The 21,127-nt window shown below is 40.2% G+C and overlaps 1 protein-coding gene across 7 annotated transcripts in view; it reads left to right on the forward strand.

The window, feature by feature from the left end:
* The window catches only part of MTUS2 (microtubule associated scaffold protein 2), a 729,967-nt gene that overhangs the window by 551,716 nt on the left and 157,124 nt on the right, over positions 1-21,127 (forward strand). The window lies entirely within an intron of this gene.

Below are 21,127 nucleotides of genomic sequence, written 5' to 3' on the forward strand. Positions count from 1 at the left end.
GGTGACAAAGTGAGACTGTGTCTCAAAAAAAAAAAAAAAAAAAAAAGAAGAAGAAGGAGGAGGGGGAGGCGGAGGGAGAGGAATCCTACTGTAAGATATTCATGCCATTGTTCAACAGTATGTAACACAACCTCAAAACGTTTTCTTTAAGCCCAAAAATGGTAGCCATAATAGCAGCTAATGTTTGAGCTCTAACTGCATGCCAGGTACTGTCCTGTGCTCTTTCAATATCTTAATTGATTTAATATCCACAATAACTCTGTGAGACAGGTTGTATTATCGCCCCTCTCTTTACATGTGAGGAAAGTGAGGCACAGACATTTCATTAATTTGCCCAAAGTCACAGGTAATGAGTAGTAGAGCCTTCGTTTTAACCTAAGCAATCTGTATTCCAAACTTGCATTCTTAGTTGCTACACTTTTGACCCAACAGCATGGAGAATAGAAAACTTATTAAAATTGCTGATTAATTTAAAATTTATGGAAAATAGGTCAAAGCCATAAATGTGAAGGACAGGAGACAAAGCCTGGTAATTGGGTGAGAGATCAGATCTGAGGACCCTGCATAAATCTGGAATTTCTAAAGGGTAACACCTTGGCCAGATGCACAAGGAAGGAAGAGAAAACTCACCCTGCGGGAGACTGGCCGATTGCAGCTCCAGCTCTGAGGGAAGCCGAGGATGGGGAGCAAGCCCTCCCCAGGAACCTTTGACCACAGGCCAGCCCCACTGCAGTTTAAGAGCTGGAATCTATGCTGCCACTGTGCTCTGAAAATCCAATTTAAAATGCTGAAGTGCTTATGGCTACTTAGTCGACTAAAATGTGAAATCACACACACAAGGAAACAAGCCATCATAAATAAGGTCCTTATATTCTAGAGAAAGAGTAAAAATAATATGTAATTTTAGACTTAACAATGTTAAAATATTTGTTAAAATTTCTAAGATGATCAATAAAATACATATATATTGTTCTGAACCATAGATGGAAAAATATTGGAATGAGGGGTTAAAAAAATTCAATCAACATAAAGAAAGGAAAAAGAGGGAAAGAAGGAAGGCCAAGAGGGAGATGGGAGAAATTGAAAGAATAAAATAAGATATTAGAAATGAACTCAAATATGTCATCATGACTTATATGAACTATACTCTCTAAAGTAACTCAAAGATTTAGATTACCAGAGCCAGGCGCGGTGGCTCGTGCCTGTAATCCCAGCACTTTGGGAGGCTGAGGCGGGTGGATTACCTGAGGTCAGGAGTTCGACACCAGCCTGACCAACATGGTGAAACCCCGTCTCTACTAAAAATACAAAAATTAGCCAGATGTGGTGGTGCGTGCCTGTAGTCCCAGCTACTCGGGAAGCTGAGGCAGGAGTATCACTTGAACCTGGAAGGCAGAGGTTGCAGTGAGCCAAGATCACGCCACTACACTCCAGCCTTGGCAACAGACTGAGATTCCTTCTCAAAAAAAGAAATAAAATAAAATAAAATAAAAATTTAAAAAATAAGTTACTAGACTGTTCATTTATTAAACAGTCAAAAGGTATGTGTCAAGTGTATTTTTATGCTGTAAAATCTAGCTTTAGATCGTTTCCAAAGTATACTCCTAAAATATAAAAATATTAAAAATGTATAAGTAAAAGGATGGAAAATTAATATTTATACCAAAAAAAAACTAAACTGAAGAAAGTTTGTGGCATTATAGTTGTAAAACGTATCTATTATGGAATAATGAACAAATACTAAACTATCCTATGCTTAAAGTGTAGAACTTGGTAAGTTTTGCCATGTGTACACAACTGTGAAGCCATCATCCCATGCAAGGTAACACACATGCCCACCAACCTTCAGAGTTTCCTGGGACCCCTTTGTCATACCACCTGCCTACCGTTCTACACCCCCACCCCAAACCCCAGACAACCACTGATCTGTTCTGTCACTAGAGATTAGTTTGTATTTTTTAAAGTTTTATGTAAATGGAATCATTTAATATGTATGCTACTTTTACTGGCTTCTTTCAACATAATTTAGATTCATCCATCTGATAATAACCAATTCCATTTTACTGTTGCGTAGAATTCTATTATACAGATATCACTATTTATTGTTGATGGAAATTGGGGCTTTCCCCCCAGAATTTGGCTATAATAAGTAAAGCCAAATCTTTGTACAAATGTACAAGATTTGTACAAATCTTGGTATGAACATCTGCTTCCATTTCTCTTGGGTAAATATCTAAGAATGAAGTGGCTGGGTAATATGGTAGCTACATGTTTAACTTCTTAAAAATCCCAAACTGTTTTCCAAAGTGGTTGTACCATTTTACATTTTCAACAGTAGTATAGTTCCAGTTTCTCCACATTCTTGCCAACCCTTGATATAATCAGTCTTTTTTTATAGACATTCTAATAGGTGTGTCATGATACCTCATTGTGGTTTTAATTTGCCTTTTCCTAATAACTAATGATGTTATAATGTTGAGTATCTTTCTATGTGTTTGACAGCTTTATATGTTCTTTGATAAAATATCTATCCAAATATTTTTCCATTTTTTAAATTGGGTTGTTTTCTTATTGAATTTTGAGAGTTTTATATTCTGGATATAATTCTTTCTTATGTTATAAATTACTATGAATTTTATTAATTGACAAAAATAGTATTCATTTTCCACATATGAAAATACATTTGATAATAGAAAAATCCAAATTCTGTCAAAATATGTTTAAAGAGGTACATTTCGAGCCAGTATGAGTGACCGTGGCCCAGGCCACACAATCTCAAGAAGTCCTGATAAAGTGTGCCTGAAGCAGCCAGATTACAGCTTGATTTTATACATCTCAGGGAGACAGGAATTGGAAGAAAATCGTAAATCAACATGAGGAAGGTATACATTAGTTTGGCCTTAAAAAGGCCAGACCTCTCAAAGCAGAGGGCTGGGGAGATCATAGGTGAGTTTTAGGGATTCTTTAGTTGACAGTTGGTTGGGAGAGTTAAGCTAATGTCTAAAACTTGAAATCAGTAGAAAGGAATGTTTGAGTTAAGCTAAGGGGGTTGTGGAGACCAAGGTTCTTAGTATGTAAATGAAGCCTCATATGTGGCAGCCCTCAGAGAGAATAGATGGAAAATGTCTCTTTGCAGATTTCAGAGCTCTCAGGCTCTCAGTTAATCTTTCCATATCTGAGAAAGCCTAGAAAGGGAGAGGTCTGACTACATTAATGGAACATTAATCTGATGCAAATTATTCCCACAAAATACAGCTTTGCAGGGTCATTTTAGTCTGATGATCCTGTGGCAGCCATTTCAAAACATGTTAAAGAAATATATTGTGGGATAAAATCTTTTTTACTTCTTTCAGCATCTGCTGTCATGTTTTACTGTATACCAGAGTCAGGTGGAAAGCAAGCTACATTATACAGGGTTCATAAAACCTGTCTGATGAGATATTATGGTTTGTAGGGCGTGACTCCGCCAGGTCCCTTAGATAGGAATTTGGGCAAGAGAAAAAGAAGGTCATAGTCCTCACATTTAAAAACTATTATTTTATGTTGCATACAGCATATTATATTTGTAAGTGGTAGATAATTATAGATTTCTATTATAATATTTTAATATACTTTTTTTTTTTTTTTTTGAGACGGAGTCTCGCTCTGTCGCCCAGGCTGGAGTGCAGTGGCGCAATCTCGGCTCACTGCAAGCTCCGCCTCCTGGGTTCACGCCATTCTCCTGCCTCAGCCTCTCCGAGTAGCTGGGACTACAGGCGCCCGCCACCACGCCCGGCTAATTTTTTTGTATTTTTAGTAGAGACGGGGTTTCACCGTGGTCTCGATCTCCTGACCTCGTGATCCGCCTGCCTCGGCCTCCCAAAGTGCTGGGATTACAAGCGTGAGCCACTGCGCCCGGCCACCTTTTTTTAAAATTATACTTTAAGTTCTGGGATACATGTAGAGAATGTGCAGGTTTGTTACATAGGTGTACACGTGCCATGGTGGTTTGTTGCACCCATGAACCCGTCACCTACATGAGGTATTTCTCCTAATGCTATCCCTCCCCTAGCCCCCCACCCGCTGACAGGCCCCGGTTTGTGATGTTCCCCTCCCTGTGCTCCCTGTGTCCATGCATTCTCATTATTCAACTCCCACTTACCAGTGAGAACATGTGGTATTTGGGTTTCTGTTCCTGTGTAAGTGTGCTGAGAATGATGGTTTCCAGCTCCATCCATGGCCCTGCAAAGAACATGAACTCATCCTTTTTTATGGCTGCATAGTATTCCATGGTGTATATGTCCCACATTTTCTTTATTCAGTCTATCATTGATGGGCATTTGAGTTGATTCCAAGTCTTTGGTATTGTGAGTAGCACTGCAATAAACATACATGTGCATGTGTCTTTTTTTTTTTTTTTTTTTGAGATGAAGTCTCACTCTGTCACCAGACTGGAGTGCAGTGGCGTGATCTCGGCTCACTGCAACCTCTGCCTCCTGGGTTCAAGTGATTCTCCTGCCTCAGCCTCCTGAGTAGCTGGGACTCCAGGTCTGTGCTATCACACCTGGCTAATTTTTTTATTTTTAGTAGAGATGGGGTTTCACCATGTTGGCCAGGCTGATCTCAAACTCCTGACCTCAGGTGATCCACCCATCTCAGCCTCCCACAGTGCTGGGATTACAGGTGTGAGCCACCACGCCTAGCCACATGCGTCTTTATAATAGAATTATTGGTAATTCTTTGGGTATGTATCCAGTAATGGAATTGCTGGGTCAAATGGTATTTCTGGTTCTAGATCCTTGAGGAATCGCCACATTGTCTTCCACAATGATTGTACTAGTTTACACTCCCACCAACAGTATAAAAGCATTCCTATTTCTCCACATCCTCTCCAGCATCTGTTGTTTTCTGACTTTTTAATGATGGCCATTCTAACTGGTGTGAGATGGTATCTCATTGTGGTTTTGATTTGCATTTCTCTGATGGCCAGTGATGATGAGCATTTCTTCATGTGTTTTTTGGCTGCATAAATGTCTTCTTTTGAGAAGTGTCTGTTGATTTCCTTTGCCCACTTTTTGATGGAGTTGTTTGCTTTTTTCTTGTAAATTTGTTTAAGTTCCTTGTAGATTCTCGATATTAGCCTTTTGTGAGATGGATAGATTGCAAAAATTTTCTCCCATTCTGTTGGTTGCCTGTTCACTCTGATGCTAGTTTCTTTTGCTGTGTAGAAGCTCTTTAGTTTAATTAGATCCCATTTGTCAATTTTGGCTTTTGTTGCCATAGCTTTTGGTGTTTTAGTCATGAAGTTTGCCCATGTCTAGGTCCTGAATAGTATTGCCTGGGTTTTCTTTTAGGGTTTTTATGAGTTTAGGTCTTATGTTTAAGTCTTTAATTCATCTTGAGTTAATATTTTTGTAAGATGTAAGGAAAGGGTCCAGTTTCAGTTTTCTGCATGTGGTGAGCCAATTTTCCTAACACCATTTATTAAATAGGGAATCCTTTCCCCATTGCTTGTTTTTGTCAGGGTTGTCAAAGATCAGATGGTTGTAGATGTGTGGCATTATTTCTGAGGCCTCTGTTCTGTTCCATTGGTCTATATGTCTGTTTTGATACCAGAACCATGCTGTTTTGGTTACTGTAGCCTTGTAGTATAGTTTGAAGTCAGTGGTGTGATGCCTCCAGCTTTGTTCTTTTGGGTTAGGATTGACTTAGCAATGAGGGCTCTTTTTTGGTTCCATATGAACTTTAAAGTAGTTTTTTTCTCACTCTGTGAAGAAAGTCAATGGTAGCTTGATGGGGGATAGCACTGAATCTGTGAATCACTTTGGGCAATATGGCTATTTTCACAACATTGATTCTTCCTATCCATGAGCATGGAATGTTTTTCCATTTGTTTGTGTCCTCTCTTATTTCATTGAGCAGTGGTTTGCAGTTCTCCTTGAAGAGGTCCTTCACATCCCTTGCAAGTTGTCTTCCTAGGTATTTTTTTCTGTTTGTAGCAATTGTGAATGAGTTCACTCATTATTTGGCTCTCTGTCTAGTATTGGTGTATAGTAATGCGTGTGATTTTTGCACATTGATTGTGTATCCTGAGTCTTTGGTGAAGTTGCTTATCCGCTTAAGGATATTTGGGACTGAGACAATGGGGTTTTCTAAATATACAATCATGTAATCTGCAGAGACAATTTGACTCCCTCTCTTCCTGTTTGAATATCCTTTATTTCTTTCTCTTGCCTGATTGCCCTGGTTAGAGCAATACTTCCAAATTTCATATGGAACCAAAAAAGAGCCATATAGCCAAGACAATCCTAAGCAAAAAGAACAAAGCTGGAGACATCATGCTACCTGACTTGCAACTATACTACAAGGCTACAGTAACCTTCCAATACTATGTTGAATAGGAGTGGTGAGAGAGGGGATCCTTGTCTTGTGCGGATTTTCAAAGGAAATGCTTCCAGCTTTTGCCCATTCAGTGTGATATTGGTTGTGGGTTTACCATAAATAGCTCATAGTATTTTGAGATATGTTCCATAAATACCTAGTTTATTGAGAGTTTTTAGCATGAAGTGCTGTTGAATTTTATTGAAGGTCTTTTCTGCATTTATTGAGATAATCATGTGGTTTTTGTCATTGGTTCTGTTTATGTGATGGATTAGGTTTATTGATTTGCATATGTTGAACCAGCCTCACATCCCAGGGATAAAGCCGAGTTGATTATGGTGGATAAGCTTTTTGATGTTCTGCAGAGTTCAGTTTGCCAGTATTTTATTGAGGATTTTCTCATTAATGTTCATCAGGGATATCGGCCTGAAATTTTCTTTTTTTGTTGTGTCTCTGCCAGGTTTTGGTATCAGGATGCTGCTGGCCTCATAAAATGAGTTAGGGAGGAGTCCTTCTTTTTCTGTTGTTTGGAATAGTTTCAGAAGGAATGGTACCAACTCCTCTTTGTACCTCAGGTAGAGTTCGGCTATGAATCCATCCAGTCCTGGGCCTTTTATCATTGGTAGGCTATTAATTACTGCCTTAATTTCAGAACTTGTTATTGGTCTATTCAGGGATTTGACTTCTTCCTGGTTTAGTATTGGAAGGGTGTATGTGCCCAGGAATTTATCCATTTCTTCTAGATTTTCAAGTTTATTTGCGTAGAGGTGTTTATAGTATTCTTGGATGGTCGTTTGTATTTCTGTGGGATCAGTGGTGATATCCCCTTTATCATTTTTTATTGCATCTATTTGATTCTTCTTTCTTTTCTTCTTTATTAGTCTGGCTAGTGGTCTATCTAATTTGTTAATCTATTCAAAAAACAAGCTCCTGGATTCATTGATTTTTTTTGAAGGGTTTTTCTTATCTCTGTCTCCTTCAGTTCTGCTCTGATCTTAGTTATTTTTTGTCTTCTGCTAGCTTTTGAATTTGTTTGCTCTTGCTTCTCTAATTCTTTTTTTTTTTTTTTTTTTTTTTTTTTTTTGGAGATTGAGTCTCACTCAGTCACCCAGGCTGGAGTGCAGTGGTGCAATCTCGGCTCACTGCAAGCTCTGTCTCCTGGGTTCATGCCATTCTCCTGCCTTGGCCTCCCGAGTAGCTGAGACTACAGGCGCCCGACACTACACCTGGCTAATTTTTTGTATTTTTAGTAGAGATGGGGTTTCACCGTGTTAGCCAGGATGGTCTCAATCTCCTGACCTTGTGATCTGCCTGTCTCGGCCTCCCAAAGTGCTGGGATTACAGGCGTGAGCCACTGCACCCGGCCTTCTCTAGTTCTTTTAATTGTGATGATAGGGTGTCGATTTTAGATCTTTCCCGCTTTCTCCTGTGGGCATTTAGTGCTATAAATTTCACTCTAAACACTGCTTTAGCTGTGTCCCAGAGATTCTGGTACATTGTGTCTTTGTTCTCATTGGTTTCAAAGAACTTATTTATTTTTGCCTTAATTTCATTCCTTACCCAGTAGTCATTCAGGAGCAGGTTGTTCAATTTTTCTGTAGTTGTGTGGTTTTGAGTGAGTTTTCTTTTCTTTTCTTTTTTTTTTTTTTTTTTTTTGAGATAGAGTATCGCTGTTGTTGCCCAGGCGGGATTGCAATGGCGTGGTCTCAGCCCACTGTAACCTCCACCTCCTGGGTTCAAGTGATTCTCCTGCCTCAGCCTCCCAAGTAGTGGGGATTATAGGCATGCACCACCAGGCCCAGTTAATTTTGTATTTTTAGTAGAGATGGGGTTTCTCCATGTTGGTCAGGCTGGTCTCGAACACCCTACTTCAGGTGATCCGCATGCCTCAGCCTCCCAAACTGCTGGGATTACAGGCTTGAGCCACTGCACCCAGCCTTGAGTGAGTTTCATAATCCTGAGTTCTAATTTGATTGCACTGTGGTCTGAAAGACAATTTGTTAGGATTTACATTCTTTTGTATTTTCTGAGGAGTGTTTTACTTCCAATTATGTGGACAATTATAGAATAAGTGTGATGTGGTGCTGAGAAGAATGTATATTCTGTTGATATGGGGTGGAGAGTTCTGTAGGTGACTATTAGGTCCGTTTGGTCCAGAGCTGAGTTCAAGTCCTGAATATCCATGTTCAAGTCCTGAATATCCTATCTCATTGATCTGTCTAATATTGACAATGGGGTGTCAAAGTCTCCCACTATTATTGTGTGGGAGTCTAAGTCTTTTTGTAGGTCTCTAAGAACTTACTTTATGAAGCTGAGTGCTCCTGTATTGGGTGCATATGTATTTAGAATGGTTAGATCTTCTTGTTGCATTGATCCCCCGTTACCATTATATAATGCCCTTCTTTGCCTTTTTTGATCTTTGTTGGTTTAAAGTCTGTTTTATCAGAGACAAGGATTGCATCCCCTGTTTTTTTGGTTTTCTTTTGTTTTGTTGCTTTCCATTTGCTTGGTAAATATTCCTCCATCCCTTTGTTTTGAGCCTATGTGTGTCTTTGCACGTGAGATGGGTCTCCTGAATACAGGACACCAATGAGTCTTGACTCTATCTAATTTGCCAGTCTGTGTCTTAATTGGGGCATTTAGCACGTTTACATTTAAGGTTAATATTATTATGTGTGAATTTGATCCTGTCATTATGATGCTAGCTGGTTATTCTGCCAGTTGATGCAATTTCTTCATGGTGTCAATGGTCTTTACAATTTGGTATGTTTTTGCAGTGGCTGGTACCGGTTGTTCCTTTCCATGTTTAATGCTTCCTTCAGGAGCTCTTGTAATGCAGGCCTGGTGGTGACAAAATCTCTCAGAATTTGCTTGTCTGTGAAGGATTTTATTTCTCCTTCACTTTTGAAGCTTAGTTTGGCTGGATATGAAATTCTGGAAAATATTTTCTTTAAGCATGTTGAATATTGGCCCCCACTCTCTTCTGGCTGGTAGTGTTTCTGCAGAGAGATCTGCTGTTAGTCTGATGGGCTTCCCTTTGTGGGTAACCTGACTTTTGTCTGCGGCTGCCATTAACATTTTTTCCTTCATTTCAACCTTGATGAATCTGCTAATTATGTGTCTTAGGGGTGCTCTTCTCGAGGAGTATCTTAGTGGTGTTCTGTATACTTTCTGAATTTGAATGTTGGCCTGTGTTGTGGGAAGTCAGGGACCCCGATCGGAGGGACCAGCTGAAGCCATGGCAGAAGAACATAAATTGTGAAGATTTCATGGACATTTATTAGTTCTCCAAATTAATACTTTTATAATTTCTTACACCTGTCTTTACTGCAGTCTCTGAACATAAATTGTGAAGATTTCATGGATATTTATCACTTCACCAGTCAATACTCTTGTGATTTCCTATGCCTGTCTTTACTTTAAGCTCTTATTCCTGTCATTTTCGTAAGCTTAGGAGGATGTACATCGCCTCAGGACCCTGTGATGATTGCGTTAACTGCGCAAATTGTTTGTAGAGCATGTGTGTTTGAACAATATCAAATCTGGGCACCTTAAGAACAGGATAACAGCGATGTTCAGGGAACAAGGGAGATAACCTTAAAGTCTGGCTGCCTGTGGGCCAGGTGGAACAGAGCCATATTTCTCTTCTTTCAAAAGCAAATAGGAGAAATATCGCTGAATTCTTTTTCTCAGCAAGGAATATCCCTGAGAAAGAGAATGCGTCCCTAAGGAGAGGCCTCTGAAATGGCTGCTTTGGAGACAGCTATCTTTTACAGTCATAGATAAGGGATGAAATAAGCCCCGGTCTCCTGTAGTGCTCCCAGGCTTATTAGGATGAGGAAATTCCCACCTAATAAATTTTGGTCAGACCAGTTGTCTGCTCTCAAACCCTGTCTCCTGATAAGATGTTATCAATGACAATGTGTGCCTGAAAATTCATTAGCAATTTTAATTTCACCCTGGTCCTGTGATCTTGCCCTGCCTCCATTTGCCTTGGGGTATTTTATTACCTTGTGAAGTATGTGATCTCTGTGACCCACACCCTATTCGTACACTCCCTCCCCTTTTGAAAATCACTAATAAAAACTTGCTGGTTTTGCAGCTTAGGGGGCATCACGGAACCTGCCAACATGTGATATCTTCCCCAGATACCCAGCTTTAAAAGTTCTCCTTTTGTACTCTTTCCCTGTATTTCTCAGACCAGCCAACACTTAGGGAAAATAGAAAAGAACCTACATAAATTATCGGGGGTGGGTTCCCCTGATAGGCCTGTCTTGCTAGGTTGAGGAAGTTCTGCTAGATAATATCCTGAAGAGTGTTTTCCAACTTGGTTCCTTTCTCACCATCACTTTCAGGTACAATCAAACATAGGTTTGGTCTTTTCACGTAGTCCCATATTTCTTGGCGGCTTTGTTCATTCCTTTTCATTCTTTTTTCTCTAATCTTTTCTTCACCCTCTACTTCATTAAGTTTATCTTCAATCTCTGATATCCTTTTTCCCGCTTGATCGATTTGGCTACTGAAGCTTGTGTGTTTCACGAAGTTCTTGTGCTGTATTTTTCAGCTCCATCTGGTCATTTATGTTCTTCTCTAAACTGGTTACTCCAGTTAGCAATTCTTCTAACCTTTATTCAAGGTTCTTAGATTCCTTACCTTGCCTTCTGAAGCCTACTTCTGTCAGTTCATTGAACTCATTCTCCATCCAGTTTTGTTCCCTTGCTGGCCAGGAGTTGTGATCCTTTGGAGGAGAAAAGGCATTCTGGTTTTCGGAATTTTCAGCCTTTTTGCACTGGTTTTTCCTCATCTTCATAGATTTATCTACCTTTGGTCTTTGATGTTGGTGACCTTCCGATGGGGTTTTTGTGTGGACCTCCTTTTTGTTGATGTTATGCTATTTCTTTCTGTTGCTAGTTTTCCTTCTAACATTCAGGCCCCTCTGCTGCAGGTCCGCTAGAGTTTGCTGGAGGTCTACTCCAGACCCTGCTTGCCTGGGTATCATGAGTGGAGGCTGCAGAACAGCAAAAATTGCTGCCTTTTCCTTCCTCTGGAAGCTTTGTCCCAGAAAGGCACCTGCCAGATGCCAGCCAGAGCTCTCCTGTATGAGATGTTTGTCGACCCCTGCTGGGAGGTATCTCCCAGTACAGGAGGCATGGGGGTCAGGGACCCACTTGAGGAGGCAGTCTGTTCCTTAGCAGAGCTCCAGCGCTGTGCCAGGAAATCCACTGCTCTCTTCAGAGCTGGCAGGCAGGAACAACATTTAAGTCTGCTGAAGCTGCACCCACAGCTGCCCCTTTCCCCAGATGCCCTGTTTCGAGGAGATGGGAATTCTATCTATAAGCCTCTGATTGTGATCGCTGCCTTTCTTTCAGAATGCCCTGCCCAGAGAGGAAGAATCTAGAGAGGCAGTCTGGCTACAGCAGCTTTGCAGCCCTGAGGTGGGCTCTACCCAGTTCAAACCTCCCAGCAGCTTTGTTTACACTGTGAGGGGAAAACCACCTACTCAAGCCTCAGTCATGGCAGATGCCCCTTCCCCCACCAAGCTCGAGGGTCCCAGGTTGACTTCAGAGTGCTGTGCTGGCAATGAGAATTTCAAGCCAGTGGATCTTAGCTTGCTGGGCTCTGTGGGGATGGGTTCTGCTGAGCTAGACCACTTGGCTCTCTGGCTTCAGCCCCCTTTCCAGGGGGATGAACAGTTCTCTCTCACTGGTGATCCAGACACCACTGGCATATGAAAAAAAAAACTCCTGCAACTAGCTCTGTGTCTACCCAAATGTCCACCCAGTTTTGTGCTTGAAACCCACGCCCCTGGTGGTGTAGGCACCCAAGGAAATCTCCTGGTCTGTGGGTTGTGAAGACCATGGGAAAAGCGCAGTATCTGGGCCGAATGCAACATTCCTCATGGTACAGTCCCTCATGGCTTCTGTTGGCTAGGGGAGGGAGTTCTTAGACCCCTAGTGCTTCCCAGAAGAGGCAGTGCCCCACCCTGCTTCCTCTCACCCTCCGTGGGCTGCACCCACTGTCTAACCAGTCCCAATGAGATGAGCCATGTATCTCAGTTGGAAATGCAGAAATCACCCGCCTTCTGTGTTGATCTCACTAGGAGCTGCAGACCAGAGCTGTTTTATTTATTTTTTATTTTTTATTTTTATTTTTTGAGATGGGGTCTCACTCAGTCACCCCGACTGGAGTGCAGTGGCACAATCTTGGCTCACTGCAATCTCTGCCTCCAAGGTTCAAGTGATTGTCCTGCCTGAGCCTCCTGAGTAGCTAGACTAGAGATGCCTGCCACCACCCCTGGCTAATTTTTGTTTTTTTTTTTTTTTTTTTTTTTTTTGAGATGGAGTCTCGCTCTGTCGCCTGGGCTGGAGTACAGTGGCGCAATCTCGGCTCACTGCAACCTCTGCCTCCCGGGTTCAAGCAATTCTCCTGCCTCAGCCTCTCAAGTAGCTGGGACTACAGGTGTGTGCCACTATGCCCCGCTAATTTTTTTTTTTTTTTTTTTAGTAGAGACAGGGTTTCACCATGTTGGTTGGCCAAGATGGTCTCGATCTCTTGACCTCATGATTTGCCCACCTCAGCCTCCCAAAGTGCTAGGATTACAGGCGTGAGCCACTGTGCCTGGCCATGACCGGACCATCTTGCCAGCCACCCTACCTTTTCTTTCTGTAATTCTTATATAAGTTAAATGATATGCCGTTTTGCCCCGTAGTCTAGGGCTTGTTTCACATTCTCTTAACCGTACATTGTGAAGAGGTTATGTTCTTAATTTTAACTAAGTTTAACTCATGATTTTTTTCTTTTGTACACTGTTTTTGGTATTATCTAAAAAATACTTGCAGCCAGAGGCGGTGGCTCACACCTGTAATCCTGGCACTTTGGGAGGCCCAGGCAGATGGATTGCCTGAACTCAGGAATTCAAGACCAGCCTGGGCAACATGGTGAAACCCAGTCTCTATTAAAATACAAAAAAAATTAGCTGGGCGTGGTGGCATGAGCCTGTAATCCCAGTTACTTGGGAGGCTGAGGCAGGAGAATCACTTGAACCAGGGAGGCGGAGGTTACAGTGAGTGGAGATAATGCCATTGCACTCCAGCCTGGGCGACAGAGCAAGACTCCATCTCAAAAACAAACAAAAAAACAAACAAACTTGTATAACCCAAAGTCACAAAAATGTAGGTTTTACATTTAAGTCTATGATCCACTTGAGTTAGTTTGTGTATATAGTGTGAGGTGTGGCTTGAATTTTTCTTTTCTTGCTTAAGGATTTGCAACTGATTTCTATTATTATTATTATTTTTTTTTTTGAGGAGCATCTGATTTTATTAGACTGAGGCCATGCGTGCTTAGCTGCCTGGAGCCCCATGTCCTCTCCCGCAGTCTTCCCAGGGACGACAATTGTGTGGGGACCTCCATGCAAAACCACAGCAAAACAGTTCATGGATATGTTACTTCTGAATTCTATCAAATAATTTTCACATTCAACTCCATTCTCCTTAAAATAAGCACGTGCTTCCACTGGCCTGTATTTTAAGATGCCTTCTTTTTTTAATTTTTTTATTATTATTTTTTTATTATTATTATTATTATTATACTTTAGGTTTTAGGGTACATGTGCACAATGTGCAGGTTTGTTACATATGTATCCATGTGCCATGTTGTTTTGCTGCACCCATTAACTCGTCATTTAGCATTAGGTGTATCTCCTAATGCTGTCCCTCCCCCCTGCCCCCACCCCACAACAGTCCCCGGAGCGTGATGTTCCCCTTCCTGTGTCCATGTGTTCTCATTGTTCAATTCCCACCTATAAGTGAGAACATGCGGTGTTTGGTTTTTTGTCCTTGCGATAGGTTACTGAGAATGATGGTTTCCAGTTTCATCCATGTCCCTACAAAGGACATGAACTCATCATGTTTTATGGCTGCATAGTATTCCATGGTGTATATGTGCCACATTTTCTTAATCCAGTCTATCGTTGTTGGACATTTGGGTTGGTTCCAAGTCTTTGCTATTGTGAATAGTGCCGCAATAAACATACGTGTGCATGTTTCTTTATAGCAGCATGATTTATAGTCCTTTGGGTATATACCCAGTAATGGGATGGCTGGGTCAAATGGTATTTCTAGTTCTAGATCCCTGAGGAATCGCCACACTGACTTCCACAATGGTTGAACTAGTTTACAGTCCCACCAACAGTGTAAAAGTGTTCCTATTTCTCCACATCCTCTCCAGCACCTGTTGTTTCCTCTGGCCATAGGGTCACTTGGCTGTGGGCAGAGGGGCCTAGCAGCTGCCTCTACTTTTGTGCCTGACCTTTAAAGGTGGAAGACAGAATTTCTGCCAGGTCCTGAAAACTGCAGATGCCTGTTGACAGAAGGGTGCTCTCTTTGATCAGTGTGAAAATGAACACAATACACTTGGATACTCTTTCAAGGAGAAACAAATCATTTACTCAGTAAAGGTGATATGTGTTTCATTCTTCTAGGATGGATGTTAATGTCACTTTTTGCAGTTTTGCTCTTAAGAAAATGGAGTCATCAGGTTTTGTTTTAGCACAGGCAATGTTGATTTTATGTGGATTTCCTATAATTTCCAGCCTTCGTACATTCATGAATAGATTGTCTCTGAACACTAATGTCATTTCTCTTTTTTTGCTTTTATTTTTTAAAATTATTTCAGTAGTTTTTGGGGAAAAGGTGATGTTTGGTTATATGTATAAGTTCTTTAGTGGTGATTTCTGAGGTCTTGGTGCACCCATTACTCTAGCAGTGTACGTTGCATGCAATGTGTGGTTTTTCATCCCTCACTCTCCTCCCACTCATTTCCCCAAGTCCCCAAAGTGCGTTGAATCATTCTTATGCCTTTGCATCCTCATAGCTGAGCTCCCACTTAGGAGTGAGAACATGCAATGTTTAGTTTTCCATTCCTGAGTTACTTCACTTAGAATAATGGTCTCCACCTTCATCTAGGTTGCTGTGAATGCCATTATTTCTTTTCTTTTTTAAGGCTGATTAGTATTTCATAGTACGTTTGTACCACATTTTCTCTATCCACTCGTTAATTGATGGGAATTTGGGCTGATTCCATATTTTTGCAATTGTGAATTCTGCTGCTCTACACATGTGTGTGCAAGTATCTTTTTTGTAAAATGATTTCTTTTCCTCTGGGTAGATACCCAGTAGTAGGATTGCTGGATTAAATGGTAGTTCTGTTTTTAGTTCTTTAAGGAGTCTCCACACTGTTTTCCATAGTGATTTGTAGTAGTTTACATTCCCACCAGCAGTATACAAGTGTTCCCTTTTCACAACATCCCCACCAACATCTATTGTTTTTAGATTTTTTGATTATGGCCATTCTTGCAGGAGTAAGGTGGTTGTCACATTATGGCTTTGATTTGCATCTCCCTGATTGATTAATGATGATGAGCATTTTTTCATGTTTGTTGGCAATTAGTATAATTGAGAATTGTCTATTCATGTCTTTAGCCCACTTTTTGATGGGATTATTTGTTTTTTTCTTGCTGATTTGTTTGAGTTTCTCATAGATTCTGGATGTTAGTCCTTTGTCAAATGCATAGTTTGCAAAGATTTTCTCCCACTCTGAGGGATGTCTGTTCACTCTGCTGATTATTGCATTTACTGTGCAGAAGCTTTTTAGTTGAATTAAGTCCCAGCTATTTATCTCTGTTTTTATTGCATTTGCTTTTGGGTTCGTGGTCATAAAATCCTTGCCAAAGCCAGTGTCTACAAGGGTTTTTCTGATGTTATCTTCTAAAATTTTTATGGTTTCTTTAATTTTTGTAGATTTAAATCTTTGATCCATCTTGAGTTGATTTTCTTGTATAAGGTGAGAGATGAGGATCCAGTTTCATTCTTCTGCATGCAGCTTGCCAATTACCTCAGCACTATTTGTTGAATAGGGTGTCCTTTCTGCACTTTATGTTTTTGTTTGTGTTGTTGAAAATCAGTTGACTGTAGGTATTAGGCTTTATTTCTGGGTTCTGTATTCTGTTCCATTGGTCTATGAGCTTATTTTCATATGAGTACCACGCTGTTTTGGTGACTGTATCCTTAAAGTATAGTTTGAAGTCAGGTGATGTGATGACTCCATATTTGTTCTTTTTGTTTAGCCTTGCTTTGGCTATGTGGACTCTTTTTTGGTTCTATATGAATTTTAGAATTGTTTTTTTCTAGTTCTGTGAAGAATGATGGTGGTATTTTGATGGGAATTGCATTGAATTTGTAGATTGCTTTTGGCAGTGTGGTCATTTTCACAATTTTGATTCTATCCATCCATGAGTATGGCATGGGTTTCCATTTGTTTGTGTCATCTATGATTTTTTTCAGCAGTGTTTTGTAGTTTTCTTTGTAGAGGTCTTTCACTCCTTAGTTAGGTGTAATGTATTTTTAAGTGTTTTTTTGTTTGTTTGTTTTGCAGCTATTGTAAAAGGGGTTGAGTTCTTGATTTGATTGTCAGCTTGGTTGCTGTTGTTGTATAACAGTGCTACTGATTTGTGTATATTGATTTTGTGTCCTGAAACATTGCTTAATTCATTTATCAGTTCTAGGAGCTTTTAGGATGAGGCTTTAGGGTTTTCTAGGTATACCATTATATCATTGGTGAACAGTGACAGTTTGACTTTCTCTTTACTGATTTGGATGCCCTTTATTTCTTTCTCTTGTCTGATTACTCTGGCTAGGACTTCTAAGTACTATGTTGAATAGAAGTGGTGAAAGTAGGCATCCTTGACTTGTTCCAGTTCTCAGAGGGAATGCTTTCAGCTTTCCCCCAGTCAGTATAATGTTGGCTATGGGATTGTCATAGATGGCTTTTATTACCTTAAAGTATGTCCTTTCTATGCTGATTTTGCTGAGGGTTTTAATCATAAAGGGATGGTGGATTTTGTCAAATGCTTTTTCTGTGTCTGTTGAGATGATCATGTTATTTTTGTTTTTAATTCTGTTTATGTGGTGTATCACATTTATTGACTTGCATATGTTAAACCATCCCTGCATCTGTAGTATGAAACCCACTTGATCATGGTGGATTACCTTTTTTATATGCTGTGGGATTCCATTAGCTAGTATTTTGTTGAGGATTTTTGCATCTATGTTCGTCAGGGAGATTGGTCTGTAATTTTCTTTTTTTGTGATGCTCTTTCCTGGTTTTAGTATTAGGGTGATACTGGCTTCATAGAATGATTTAGGGAGAATTCCCTCTTTATCTATCTTTTGAATTAGTGTCAATAGGATTGGTACCAGTTCTTCTTTGAATTTCTCATAGAATTCAACTGTGAACTCGTCTGGTCCTGGACTTTTTCTTCTTGACAATTTTTTATTATCATTTCAATCTTGCTGCTTATTACTGGTCTGTTTGGAGTTTTAATTTCTTCCTGGTTTAATCTAGGAAGGTTGTATATTTCCAGGAATTTATCCATCTCCTCTAGGTTTTCTACTATGTGCATGTAAAGGTGTTCATAGTAGCCTGGCATGATCTTTTGTGTTTCTGTGGTATCAGTTATAGTATCTCCTGTTTTGTTTCTAATCAAGTTTATTTGGATCTTCCCTCTTCTTTTCTTGGTTCATCTTGCTAATGGTCTATCAATTTTGTTTATCTTTTCAAAGAACCAGCTGTTTCATTTATCTTTTATATTATTTTGTCTTTCAATTTTATTTAGTTCTGCTCTGATCTTTTTTATTTCTTTTTTTCTGCTGGGTTTCAGTTTGGTTTGTTTTTGTTTCTCCAGTTTCTCGAGGTATGACCTTAGATTGTCTGTTTGTCCTCTTTCAGCTTTTTGATGCAGGCATTTAATGCTCCAAACTTTCTTTCCTTGTAGCACTGCTTTTGTTGCATCCCAAAGGTTTTAATATGTTGTATCACTGTTATCATTTGGTTTAAAGAATTTTTTAATTTCTATCTTGATTTCATTGTTGACCCAACGATCATTCAAGAGTAGGTTATTTAATTTCCATGTATTTGCATGCTTTTGAGGCTTCCTTTTGGAGTTGAGTTCCAGTTTTATTCAACTGTGGTTTGAGAGAGTACTTGATGTAATTTCAATTTTCTGAAATTCATTGAGACTTCTTTTGTGGCCTATCATGTGGTCTCTCTTGTAGAATGTTCCATGTGCTGATGAATGTACATTTTGCAGTTGTTGGGTAGAATGTTCTGTAAATATCTGTTAAGTACATTTTTTCTAGGATATAGTTTAAGTCCATTGTGTCTTTGTTGACTTTCTGTCTTGATGACCTGTCTAGTGCTGTCAGTGGGGTACTGAAGTCTCCAAGTATTATTGTGTTGCCATCTATCTCATTTTTTTTAGGTCTAATAGTAAATGTTTTATAAATTTGGGAGCTCCAGTGTTAGGTGTATATACATTTAGGGTTGTGATATTTTCCTGTTGGACTAGTCCTTTTATCATTACATAATGTTCCTCTTTGTCTTTTTTAACATTTTGCTTTAAAGTCTGTTTTGTCTGATATAACAATAGCTACTCCTGCTCATTTTTGGTGTCCATTTGCATGGAATATCTTTTTCCACCCCTCTACCTTAAGTTTATGTGAGTCCTTATGTGTTATTAGATGAGTCTCTTAAAGAGAGCAGATACTTGGTTGATGAATTCTTATCCATTCTGCCATTCTGTATCTTTTAAGTGGAACATTTAGGCGATTTACATTCAATGTCATTATTGAGATGTGAGGTACTATTCTACTCATCATGCAAGTTGTTGCCTGAATACCTTGTTGTTGTTGTTGTTTTTTGTCATTGTGTTATTGTTTTATACATCCTGTGAGATTTATGCTTTAAGGTGGTTCTATTTTGATGTATTTTGAGAATTTGTTTCAAGATTTACAACTCCCTTTAGCAATCTTGTAGTTCTGGCTTGGTAGTGGCAAATTCTCTCAATATTTGTTTGTCTGAAAAAAGATTGTGTCTTTCATTTATGAAGCCTAGTTTCATTGGATACAAATCTTATGGCTGACAATTGTTTTGTTTAAGGAGGCTAAAGGTAGGACCCCAATCCCTTCTGGCTTGTAGGGTTTCTGCTGAAAAATTCGCTGTTAATCTGACAGATTTTCATTTATAAATTACTTGATACTTTTTCCTCACAACTTTTAAGATTCTTTCCTTTGTCTTCACTTTAGATAACCTGATAACTAGGTGCCTAGGCAATGATCTTTTTGCGATACATTTCCTGGGTGTTCTTTGAGCTTCTTGTATTTGGCTATCTAGATCTCTAGCAAGGCCAGAAGTTTTCCTTGATTATTCCCTCTAACATGTTTTCCAAACTTCCAGATTTCTTTCCTTTCTCAGAAACACCAATTATTGTTAGATTTGGTCATTTAACTTAATCCCAAACTTCTTGGAGGCTTTGTTCATTTTTTAAAATTCTTTTTTCTTTGTCTTTGTTGGATTGGGTTAATTCAAAAGTCTTGCCTTTGAGCTCTGAATTCCTTTCTTCTGCTTGTTTGATTCTGTTGGTGACACTTTCCAGTGTATTTTGCACTTTTCTAAGTGTGTACTTGATTTTCAGAAGTTGTGATTTTTTTTTTATTTATTTATGCTATCTATTTCTCAGGAGATTTTTTCATCCATGTCCTGTAACTTTTTTTTTAAGTTGGTATTCACCTTTCTCTGGTGCCTCCATGTATGGCTTCATACTCAAACTTCTGAATTATTTTTCTGGCAATTCATAGATTTCTTCTTGGTTTGGCTCAATTGCTAGTGAGCTAGTGTGATCTCTTGGGGATGTTAAAGAATCTTGTTTTGTCATATTACTGGAATTGTTTTCTGGTTCCTTCTCATTTGGGTAGCTTATGTCAGAGGGAAGATTTGGGGCTCAAGGGCTATTGTTCAGATTCTTTTGTCCCACAGGGTGCTCTCTTGATGTGGTGTTCTCCTCCCTTCCCCTAGGGATGGGACTTCCTGAGAGCCGAACTGTAGGTATTGTTACATTTTTTTCTGGGTCTAGCTACCCAGCTGAGCTACCAGGCTCCAGGCTGGTACTGGGGAGTGTCTGCAAAGAGTCCTGTGATGTCATCTGTCTTCAGGTCTGTCAGCCGTGAGTACGAGCACCTGCTCCAGTGGAGGTAGCAGGGGAGTGAAATGGACTCTGAGAAGGTCCTTAGTTGTAGTTTTTAGTGCACTGGCTTAGTGTCAGTTGGCCTCCAGCCAGGAGGTGGCGCTTTCAAGAGAGCCTCAGCTGCAGTAGTGTAGGGAGGATACAAGCTTGCCCTAATGCCACCTGGATGGTAAGTATTTGGTTTCTTAGGTGGTGGGCAGGGCCCTAGAGCTCCCAAGAGATTGTGTTCTTTGTCTTCAGCTACCAGGGTGGGTAGAGAAAGACCATCAGGTGGGGGCAGATTTAGGCATGTCTGGGCTCAGACTCTCCTTGGTAGAGGGGGCTTTCTGTGGCTGTTGTGGAGGATGGGGGTGTGGTTTTAGGCCAATGGAGTTACGTTCCCAGGGGGACTATGGCTGCCTCTGCTGGGTCATGCAGGTTGCCAGGAGACTGGGGGAAAGCTGGCAGTGACAGGCCTTACCCAATTCCCATACAGCCAGCAAGGCCAGTCTCACTCCCACCATGTCCCCCCAACAGCACGAGAGGGACATGCCCCAGCCTACAAGCCTCCCTGCTGAGAAAGCAAGTGGGACCTTCAGGTTTCACGCCTCCCCACCTGCAGCAGCTTCTGTGTGCCTGTCTGTACTCCCAGATCACCTCCTCTCCAGACTCCAGGAAACTGCACAAATTGTTTCAAAGTTCAGCTGG

This window comes from Symphalangus syndactylus, chromosome 15 (genome assembly GCF_028878055.3).
Source record: "Symphalangus syndactylus isolate Jambi chromosome 15, NHGRI_mSymSyn1-v2.1_pri, whole genome shotgun sequence".
NCBI lineage: Eukaryota > Metazoa > Chordata > Mammalia > Primates > Hylobatidae > Symphalangus > Symphalangus syndactylus.